Genomic DNA, 10,532 nt, shown 5'->3' on the forward strand with positions numbered 1-10,532 from the left:
CTGATTCCTCTACAACTTGACTTTTTGTTGTTGTTGTTGTTGTGCCAGTACTAAGGCTTGAACTCAAGGCCTGGGCACTGTCCCTTAGCTTTGTTTGCTTAAAGCTGGAGCTCTACCACTTGAGCCACAGCTCCACTTCTGGCTTTTTGCAGGCTAATAGGAAGTTAAGGGTCTCATGGTCTTCTCTGCCTAGGCTTGGCTTACAACTGGGATTCCTAGATCTCAGTCTGAGGAGCTAGGATTACACACAGGAGCCACCAATGCCCAGCTGCTTCCTCTATCATTTGAGAAGAGGCTTTGGGGGAGAGGGGAAGTGTTGGGGGTTGAACCAAAGGCCCTGTGCCTGCCTAGCCCTGGCTCTACATTCCTACCTACTAGAAATCTACACATCCCTGCCAGCTAAACACCTACATCTTAATGGAGAGACTACTCTCCTGACTCCTTTTCCTTTCCTTTCTGTTCAGTACTCAGGACCCAGGCACCCCACTACCTTTGCCACAACCCCCAGCCATGGGCTTCACTTACCCAGCACTTGCAGGGAGGGTTCATGCCATCCTCCGGAGCAAAAGGCAGATAGAGCATCCCACACTCATGGTCAAGTGGCCGAACCCACAGGGCAAAGCTGTTCCTGCCATGGGGGATCTAACCAGACTGCCGTAACCTCCATCCACCCCACCAGACAACACGGAAGCCCTGCCGGCCCAGACACAGTCAGCCACTGTAAAGATATGGCCCCTAGCTGGCCACACACCAATCCCCACTGGGGAGGGCCCTGTCACAGCTAGGCAAAATACCACCAGGCCAACACTGAACAGTGCACAGAAAAGGAGACAGTTGTTATCTGATTATCAGATTGGCTTATAGAAGTAAATGATACTATAGGCACTGAGCCAACCCCTCTCTCCCTCTTCCCCCTAGTGCTGGGACTCAAACCCAGGGCTTTACACATATTAGGCAAGTGCTCTCCCACTGAGCTACCTCCCCAGTCCTCACTCCTATGTATTATTTCATCCCTGTTGTTTCTAGATGAAGCTAAGTGACAGGAAACTTTGGTCACCTGGATGATCTCGAGCTACTTAACAGACCGGAGGTCCTGATGCTCATCTGCTGTGTAGAATTGTCACCCACTTTCTTTCCAACATGCCCAAAGTGTTAGGGGCATTATTTAGGTCTTCCAGGTTTAAAAGGAAAAAATGAAAAAAGGCTCTGAAAATCACCACTGTGTGGCACCCAAGAGATTTTCCACTTTGATTTAAACAAGTCAATCCTAAATAAAAGCAACAAACAGGATGGGAATACAATCCTTTCTGTTTTAGCAGGAAGGATGTGAGGAGTCCCAGTTTCTAGTGATCAAAACCAAGACATTATTTATTCTCAGCTTTGTTCCAAAACTGTCCACCCAACAACACAGGCCCTCAAACCTCCCTGCCTCCCAAAGTTCATTCGACTTATGAAAAACAAAAAAATGTGTTTAAAATACAGATTCTTGGCCCCACCCCCTTGTATTCTGTATATTTTGGGGCTCTGTATTTAAATTAACAACCAGATGATTTCCATAAACATTTCAAACCACACTTGTAGGCAACACTGAAACTTGGTTTCTTTTCAGCAGGTGTTTTTTAGTTTAGGTTTGTTGTGTTTTTTTTTCACCTAGTGGTGGGTGGGTTTTGCCTTTTCTACTTGAGCAGACACTGAAATCAGTAACCGACGCCAAAGTTCTCAACCTATCAGAAAAAGTATAAAGTTCACATCTCCCCTTACACACTCATACCAGAGAAAGAGGTTATTTATATGGGGGAAGAAAAAATTCAAAAGCTAGTAGCCAGGAGAAAGGGAGACCACGAAGATTAAGGCTCTTCTATGTTTTCTAGGAATAGCTATTTTGAACTAGTCCTGCCTCCTATTCGAGCTCTCCTGTTTGAAGCTAGCTGAGGGAAGTTAGGAGCTACACCCCGCTCATCCAGGGGAGCTGATCACCAGCCTAGACCTCCCCACCCCTCCTCAAGCCAGTGTACCCAATGGCAGATCGCAGTAGCTGAATGAGTACTGGTAGAAGCAACATCCCCAGTTTGCACGAAGATGGAATCACCCAAACTCGCTTCCTCCGGCAAACCAGAGCGCGAACGCGGTTCCAACACCTCCTTCTGCAGACGCCCCAGGGAGCACCTAGGACCTGACCTGCACACGGGATCGCCTCCCTCCACAGGCGGGGTGCGCTCCCGGGAAGTTCCCGCCGGTCCCAAGCTCTGCGATCCAGGGCAGGGGCGCAAAGGCAGGCGAAGCCCGGGGGCCAGGAGGGCGCCCGGCACCGGGCCGCCCGCCTCCCAGTGTCGCCCGGCCGCGGAGCCCGGAGTCCCAGCTCTGGAGGCCCCAAGCTCTTGGCCGTCCCCTCTGCAGAGGCCCCCAAGGCCGTCGTGGGTCTCTTCCCCCCGCCACCCGAGAACTCCAAGTTGTGCAGGGGAGGTGCGCGAAGACCGCGCGCGCCGTCCCACCGCGACCCCGGCGTGGGCTCCGGGGCGGCGCTGGCTCTCTCCTCCAGGCCGCCCGCTCACCTCCACCCGCCTCCTCCGCGCTCGCCGCGGCCAGCAGCGGCGCCAGCGACAGGAGCAGGACCAGCAGGCAGGCTTTCCGGAGCCTCATGGTGGCGGGTACCGAGCCCGGCTCCGCGCGCCTGCGCTCAGAGTCACTGGCAGAGCGCCGCGCGATGCCCAGCGCAGGAAGCCGCTCCGGGGAGTCCTCGCTTGCTATTGGCCGATGGCGGAGGACGCCGCGGGCAGCCAATCAACGCTACCCGTTCGGCGTCAGTCGAAGCGCCCCGTGCGTGCCGCGCCCACTCCGCTGGCCCGGCCCCCGGGTCCGCAAAGCCCTCCGCCCTGCACCATTAAAAGTCTGAGCTCGGGGCTGGGGATATGGCCTAGTGGTAAAGTGCTCGCCTTGTAGCGCTGTGGCTCAGGTGGTAGAGTGCCAGCCTTGAGCAAAAGAAGCCAGGGAGAGTGCTCAGGCCCTGAATCCAAGCCCCAGGACTGGCAACAAAAAGAAAAGAAAACAAAACAAAACAAAAAACCAAGAAATGTGCGCCCTGCCTTACATATGAAACTGTAACCCTGATGTACGTCACTTTGACAATAAAGAAACAAATTTAAATTAAAAAAATGAAATCTAATAAAAAAAAAACCAAAAAAAAAAAACCTCTGAGCTCTAACATAAGGTGCCCTCTTCTGATTGGCTCACCGCCATCACCAATCAGCGTCTGTCACTCAGTTTGCCGAGAGCTTACAGGCACAGAAGAAAAAGTAGGGGAAGAACACAGGCAGTGGGTCGGGCTGGAAGGGGGCGGGGCCTGTATATGTCTAGCAAGGCTATTGGATGGAGGCGGTGGAGGGCGGGGCTCCGTATGGCAGAAATTAGCTCGTGTACTTAAGTGTACTTAAGTGTCCTGCCAGTGGGTAATCCCGAAGGCAGGGACACGTGGCACACTGAGCAGCTTTAGCGAGTATGATGCTGACAAAAGAGAGGACGACTGGGCCCGCGAATCTGCTTCATGTTTGTTGGCATCTTGCTTTCTTCGTTCCCTTTGAGCATGTAAAGATGTGAAAATGAGCTTTTCTTTCCCTACTGCTGCTCTGTGGCCGTTGATGTTTAGCCGCGCGATAGTTATTCCAGATCTACCTACCATCCCACTGTTTTGTGCAAAATCAAGGCTTCAGATTCCTGTATAAACTTTGTCTTATGTTTATTGCTCCTTCGGTGATTTTTTTCCCCCCTGCTAAACAGAGGAAATAGCTAGGTTAATCTACATCTAGATAAAGTCTTGAGATTTTTCTTTTGTGATTGAGTTGGAGTCGAAATTAGGTTTGTATGTCAGAAAAGAGGCACGTGCTGTTTGTTAGGATTTGCTTTTATATTTTTAAGAACAAAATCAGGGCCTCAGACTTGTTTAGCTGGTGCTCTGCCATTTTGATCCATGCGTTCAAGTTGGCTTTTTGCTGGTTATTTTGGAGATGGAGTCTTATGGACTATTCTGCATATGCTGGCTTGATATTTCAGATCCCAGCTTCTTGTGTTGCTAGGATTACAGGAATGAACCACCCAAGGCCCAGTAGGGCTTGCAGTTTTTGTTTTTCAATTCCTGGGGATTAATGCATCTGAAGAGTTATAGAAGACAAATACATAATACATAAGTAAAAATACATAAGTAAAACAAAATTCATTTGTCTAGTCCCATGTTTTATGTAGACAGCTTAAAAGTGGAAAAATTTAATCAACTTTCATTGAATTTCTATGGATCTGATGGATCGGTATCAATCTGGTAGAACAGAAAGATGCTATACAACCAACTTTAATGCCAGAAGGTACCAGAAGTGATGCAGTGGGCTACCAATATAGGCTATCAAACACTTCGATATTATCATAAAGAGCTCATCAAAAGAATGAACCCAGTCAGAATTGCCGTCTTTTCCTCTGGATTTTACTACACTGAAAGGAATGAGGGCCCCATTTACCCAGATCAGAGACACAGAAAACCAATTTTACTAAAGTACTCTGTTGATACATGTGTGTGAGGAAACTTGAAGAAGTGCATGTACACACAAACCCTTATAAAATTAAATAATATTCTTTTTAAAAAGCATTCTGAGCAGGCATAGAGAAATGTTTTTCTATGAAGGGATATTTTGATATTTATGATATCATTCATAAGCCATACAAAATTATCAACACAGAGGATGGCCTCAAGTAGCTAGGTGACAAGCAGCAAATGAGAAGCTTGTGTGTCTGACATATACCAAATGATTTCCCAGTCTCTAGGACATTCCTCAGGCCAGATATTCCCCATCCCTAAAGTATGATATTAAAAGTTCATTTATGGGGCTGGGGATATAGCCTAGTGGCAAGAGAACTTGCCTCATATACATGAGGCCCTGGGTTCGATTCCCCAGCACCACACAAACAGAAAACGGCCAGAAGTGGCAGAGTGCTAGCCTTGAGCAAAAGGAAGCCAGGGACAGTGCTCAGGCCCTGAGTCCAAGGCCCAGGACTGGCCAAAAAAAAAAAGTTCATTTATGAACAATCATTATATTCAGTGTACATTAAGGGAAAATGGAACCTGGCAACGTGAGGGTTTGGGTGGGGTTGGGAGAGATAAAGAAGGATAGAAGAGGGAACTTTATCAAGATATATTATACATATACACTGACTTGTTAAATTGTAAACCCGTTTGTACACCTACTTAAAAGTAATTTTTAAAAATAAAGAAAAAAGTTCACTCAGCAGCCAAACATGACCTTATTGAATTGGAAAGCCCCTTATTTTTGTCCCAATTATCTTATTCAGTTTGGTTACGGTGGTTTCCAGGCACCTGAGACCACAGTGAGGAGGGTCGGAGTGGAGCCTGTGAAGTCACAGAACTGGACTCTCACTTAGAAATGTCTATTAGTCAGGCACCAGTGGCTCACGCCTGTAACCCTAGCTACTCAGGTGGCTGAGACCTGAGGATCAAGTTTTGACCTAGCCAGGGCAGGAAAGTCCAAGCGCCGCTTATCTCCAATTAATCACAGGCAAAAGCTGAAAGAGGCACTGTTAAGTGCCACTTAAGTAGTAGAGTGCTAGCCTTGAGCAAAGGAGCCCAAGGACAGTACTCAGGTCCAACGTTCAAGGCCCAGGCCAGCAAAAAAATATATATATAAAGGAAGAAATGCCTGTAAGTAAACATTGCCCTAGCTTAGTCCCTCGGGTCGCCACTTACTGTGATTACGTTAAGTTTATAGACAATTGAGATCTGTGTTTGCTTCACTCCCACACAGCTGTCTCTAGAGAAGTGGTCTATGGGGGAATACTTTCCATCTAGATAATCTCCAGGTGATCTGTAGAAATCCTGGCACCTAACACTGCCATCACAAACTAATTCAGGATTTAAAAAATTAAGAAGAGACCAGATAGCCTAGCACTGAGGATGGGGAACCAGGAGAGACGTGGTCGGAGTCACCCTGGGGCCTCACTATGCACCGTGAGATCCTGTCTCAAATAAGCAAACGCTTGCAGGAGTGGGCATGCGCATCTCCTTTCGTGCTTCTGCCTTGCACCATGTGAGGCTGCAGCAAGAACAACCTGAGCAGACACAATGGATTCCAACGTCTTGGATTTCCTTCCCAGCCTTTAGAAGTGTAAGAAATAAAATTTCTTTTCTTTTCTTTTTGCCAGTCATAGGGCTTACATTCAGGACCTGAGCGCTGTCTCTGAACTTCTTTTGCTCACTTGAGCAACAGTGCCACTCCTAGCCTTTTCTGTTTATGTAAACTGAGGAATCAAACCTGGGGCTTCATGGGTGCCAGGCAAGCACTCTACCACTAAGCCCCATTCCTAGCTCAATCAATTTATTTTCTTTATCAATTATGCAGTGTAAGGTATTTTGTTATAGTAACAGAACACAAAAAGACCAGATTAATTTTCTGTCATGGTGCACACCTAACACACCTAACACACACACACACACACACACACACACACACTTATGTTTTCTTTATTGAAAGTGAGGTGTTACATACATTAGTCATTGTCTTGGGTGCTGTATGTTTTGTGGTCCTCTCATTGCGATTTTGTTTGAATTATCTTTCTGCTTTGTCAGTATTCCAACATAATCAAATAGAGACTTAGAGCTACTTGGTTGAGTCAGCCCAGGCAGAAAAGTCTGGGAGACTTCAATTAACTAGCAAAATATGGTTGTAGAGGTGTGGCTCAAGTGATAGATAGAGCAGTAGCCTTGCCCAGAAAAGCTCAGAGACAGCTCACAGACCCTGCGTTCAAACCCCACAACCAACAACAAAACAAAAACGAGCAAAGTTTTTGGTGTTTTATACCAGACCCTCTATCTTACCCTGAAAATAATTGCTATTGTGTTTCTACAAGGTTTATAGAGGAGTCCTGCTTTTGAAAATCACCTAGCGGCAGTCCTCTTTTGTGCTTCCTCTTCCTGCTTGTCTGTAAGTTAAAAGAAATGTTTATTTATTTTATCACTGGTTGGTGACAAGATTAAAGAATAACTCTAATGTCAACTCCAGTGAGAGACCCTGACCTTGCGGCAGCAACCACTCTCATTACCAGGTAGGACTCTGTCACATGTCAGAAAACCTACATCTACAATTTCCCCAGTGGCCCACACCTGCAATGCTAGCTCCTCAGGAGGCTGAGATTTGAGGTTCATAGTTTAATGTCAGCCCAGGCAGGACAGTCTATGAGACTCCCATCTCTGATTAACCACCATTTGTGGGTATTTTTTTTTTGTTAATATGATATAAGAGTGTCCTGGACTTTCCTGCCTGGGCAGACTTCAAACTGTGATCTTCACATCTCAGCCTTATGAGTAGCTAGGATTACAGACATGAGCCACCAGCACCCAGCGGTGTGTGTGTGTGTATGTTTACATATATATTTACTTATACATTTGTTTACTTATTTGTCTGTTTATTACTTTGTGCCAGTACTGGGGCTTGAACTCAGGGCATAGGTACTGTTCCTGAGCTTATTCTTTTTCTTCCTTTCTATTTTTGGTTGGTTGTAGGGCTTGAACTCACAGCCTGAATGCCATCCCTTTGCTCTTTTGCTCAAGGTTAGTGCTTTACCACTTTGAGCTGCAGCACAACTTCAGGTTTTCTGGTGGTCTCACAGTCTTTCCTGCCCAGGGTAGCTTGGAACTGGGATTCTTAGATCTCAGCCTTCTGAGTAGCTAGGATTACAGGCATGAGCCACTGGCACCCAGTGGTTTTTATATCTTTTAATGGTTGAAAAATACCAAAAGGTGGACATTGACATTCCGAAGTTAGATCTAAAATGCACTGGGACATGACAAATTACATAGGCATCTAGATACTCACACACAGTGAGACTAAAAGAAGGTACTCTTAGGAGAGAAGCACAAAGGTGCAATATCCAAGTACTAGTTCATATGTATATAAAATAATATGCACACTGAAACAAACTCCAAAGGTGTGGAAACAAAGGACTTTTTTCGTAATTTTTTTCTTTTTCTGATGACTCTTATTCTTTATCTTACGTAAGGTGTATTCATGTGCATATCTGTGGGAGGGCAGGGGAAGGGCACAGAAGATGAGGAAAAAGGGTGAAAAGGTGCAGCAATAGAGCACACAGGACATGGATAAAGGTGAGCTATACAACTTGTGGGTGGAGATGGAGGGAGGGAATGAGAATGGGGGAACAAATGACACTGTACAAAAGGAAATATATTTATTACCTGATGCATGTAAATGTAACCCACTGTAATATCATCTCTATCCTAACAATTTTATTTAAAGGTGGAAATTGTGGGGCTGGGAATATGGCCTAGTGGTAGAATGTTTACCTCATCTACATGAAGCCGTGGGTTCAATTCCTCAGCACCACATATACAGAAAAAACAGAAGTGGCGCTGTGGCTCAAGTGGTAGAGCGCTTGCCTTGAGCAAAAAGAAGCCAGGGACAGTGCTCAGGCCCTGAGTTCAAGCTCTAGGACTGCCAAAAACAAAAACAAAATGCGGAAATTGGGTGACATGTAAAAATGGCAAGTTTTAGCATCCAGAAAAAAGTTCTGGTGGGACACAGTCTCTGTCATTTATGAATCACTTATGCTTCTGCGATGGCAGCTAGGATCAAGTGACCCTCCAGCCTACAGTATTTCCAACCTGGTTCATGCACAAGTTTACTGACTACTCTGTGTTGCATCTGGACTGCAAGGGCTCCTGTATTGGTCTGCAAGGGCTCCTGTATTGGTCCGCAAGGGCTCCTGGCTTGGTCTGCAGCTTTTGGCTCTGCTGGGTGGTGGTGGAAGCTTTAGCAGTGGAGCCTAGTAGGAGGAAGTAAGGCCACTGGAGACATGGCTTTGAGGGAATCCTGGGGCTCTGGGCCCTTCTCCCCTCCTCTCTCTCTCCTTTCTGGTTACCATGACATCAGCAGTCATTTCTGCCTCACACTGTGTCATGGTGTCCCTATGAGCTCAACCGCAATGGGGCCAAGACCATGGAATTAAACCTCCAAAACTGTGTGTGAGCCAGGACAAACCTTTCTTCCATCAAGTTGCCTTATCTCATGCCATCTCTCAGAGTGACCAAAAGCTGACTAACACACCGACCCTGACTCAAAGCCCAGTTTAAATAGCTACTGGATATTTTTACTTTGGGTGTTCATCAGATTTTCTGACATGTCAAATCCATCTATGTAATGATTCCCTTCCCCTCTCAGTTCTAAACATCAGTGAATACTGGGTAATCTAATTAGATAACTTAGTTCCATCATTTTTTACTCCACCAGCTCCCCTACATCTATCCAATTACCTTCTTTTTGCTACTTTTAGCCCCTAAAATGTCCCTTGAAGTTCTGAGGATGGAGCTCTGTGTATAAAATGAGGCCTAAGCCAGGCCAGGCAGGAAAGATCATGAGACTCATCTCCAATAACCACCAGAAAACTAGAAGTGGTGCTATGGCTCAAAGTGGTAGACTGCTAGCCTTGAGCTGAAGAGAACTTGTGTCAGAACTCATCATCTGTTTAAAGGGATGGTCAGACACCTATGGCACAATGACCCCAAAGTAATCAGTGGGTCCACTTTGAAATCTTTGGGCTCAATTGATGAAACGGTATAATTGCTGGGCATTGCTGATGGCTCACACCTGTCATCGTTAGCTACTCAGGAAGTGGAGATCTAAGGATTCAGGTTCAAAGCCAGCCTGTAAAGTGTAAAACACTTACCTCCAATTAACCAGGAAAATACACCCACAAAAGTGAAGGTGTTGCTCAAGTGGTAGAGTACCAGCCTTGAATGGAAACCCAAACAAGAATGCAAGGCCATGAGTTCAAGCCTTAGTACTTGCACATGAGAAAGAAAAAAAAAAGGCACTGTAGCAACAACAACAAAGCTGTGTATAAAGTGGGCCAATGGGTTAGATTACATGTACCTGGTGTCATAACAAAGGAGAGCACTCATTTGAACCAATTTCCAACCTCCTTCTTCACCATAAACACCCATGATCCTGGAGTGCTAATTGCACCTGTTACCAGATTTGCCTAAACCATATCTAGGCTCTGTACTGGCCACCTTTTATAATTATAATAATAGCTATTGTTTTTAAATAGTTGTATGAAGGACTTTCAATTCCACATGTCTGTTTATGAATACATCTTTGTGTCAGTTTTGGAGCTTGAATTCAGTGCCTGGATTTTGTCCTGAGCCTTTTCACTCAAAGGGCTGGGATTCTACCACTTGAGTCACAGCACCACTTCTGGCCTTCTACTGCTTGATAGGGAATGATTCACCGACTTTTCTGCCTGTTTGACTTTGAACCTAAGTCCTCAGATTTCAGCCTCCTGAATAGCTAGGATTACAGATGGGAGCCACCAGCAACTGGCTAGTACATGTATCTTGGTCAGTGTCACACCTTCCTTCATCTCCCAACTTGTCCTAACACCACCCATCCCCTCAAGTTACCTGGCTGTATTTTCATGTGTGTACATTAAACATTATGATTGTAAATAAAAATGAAAAAAAAAAG

Source organism: Perognathus longimembris, chromosome 2, assembly GCF_023159225.1.
Source record: "Perognathus longimembris pacificus isolate PPM17 chromosome 2, ASM2315922v1, whole genome shotgun sequence".
In the NCBI taxonomy this organism is placed as follows: domain Eukaryota; kingdom Metazoa; phylum Chordata; class Mammalia; order Rodentia; family Heteromyidae; genus Perognathus; species Perognathus longimembris.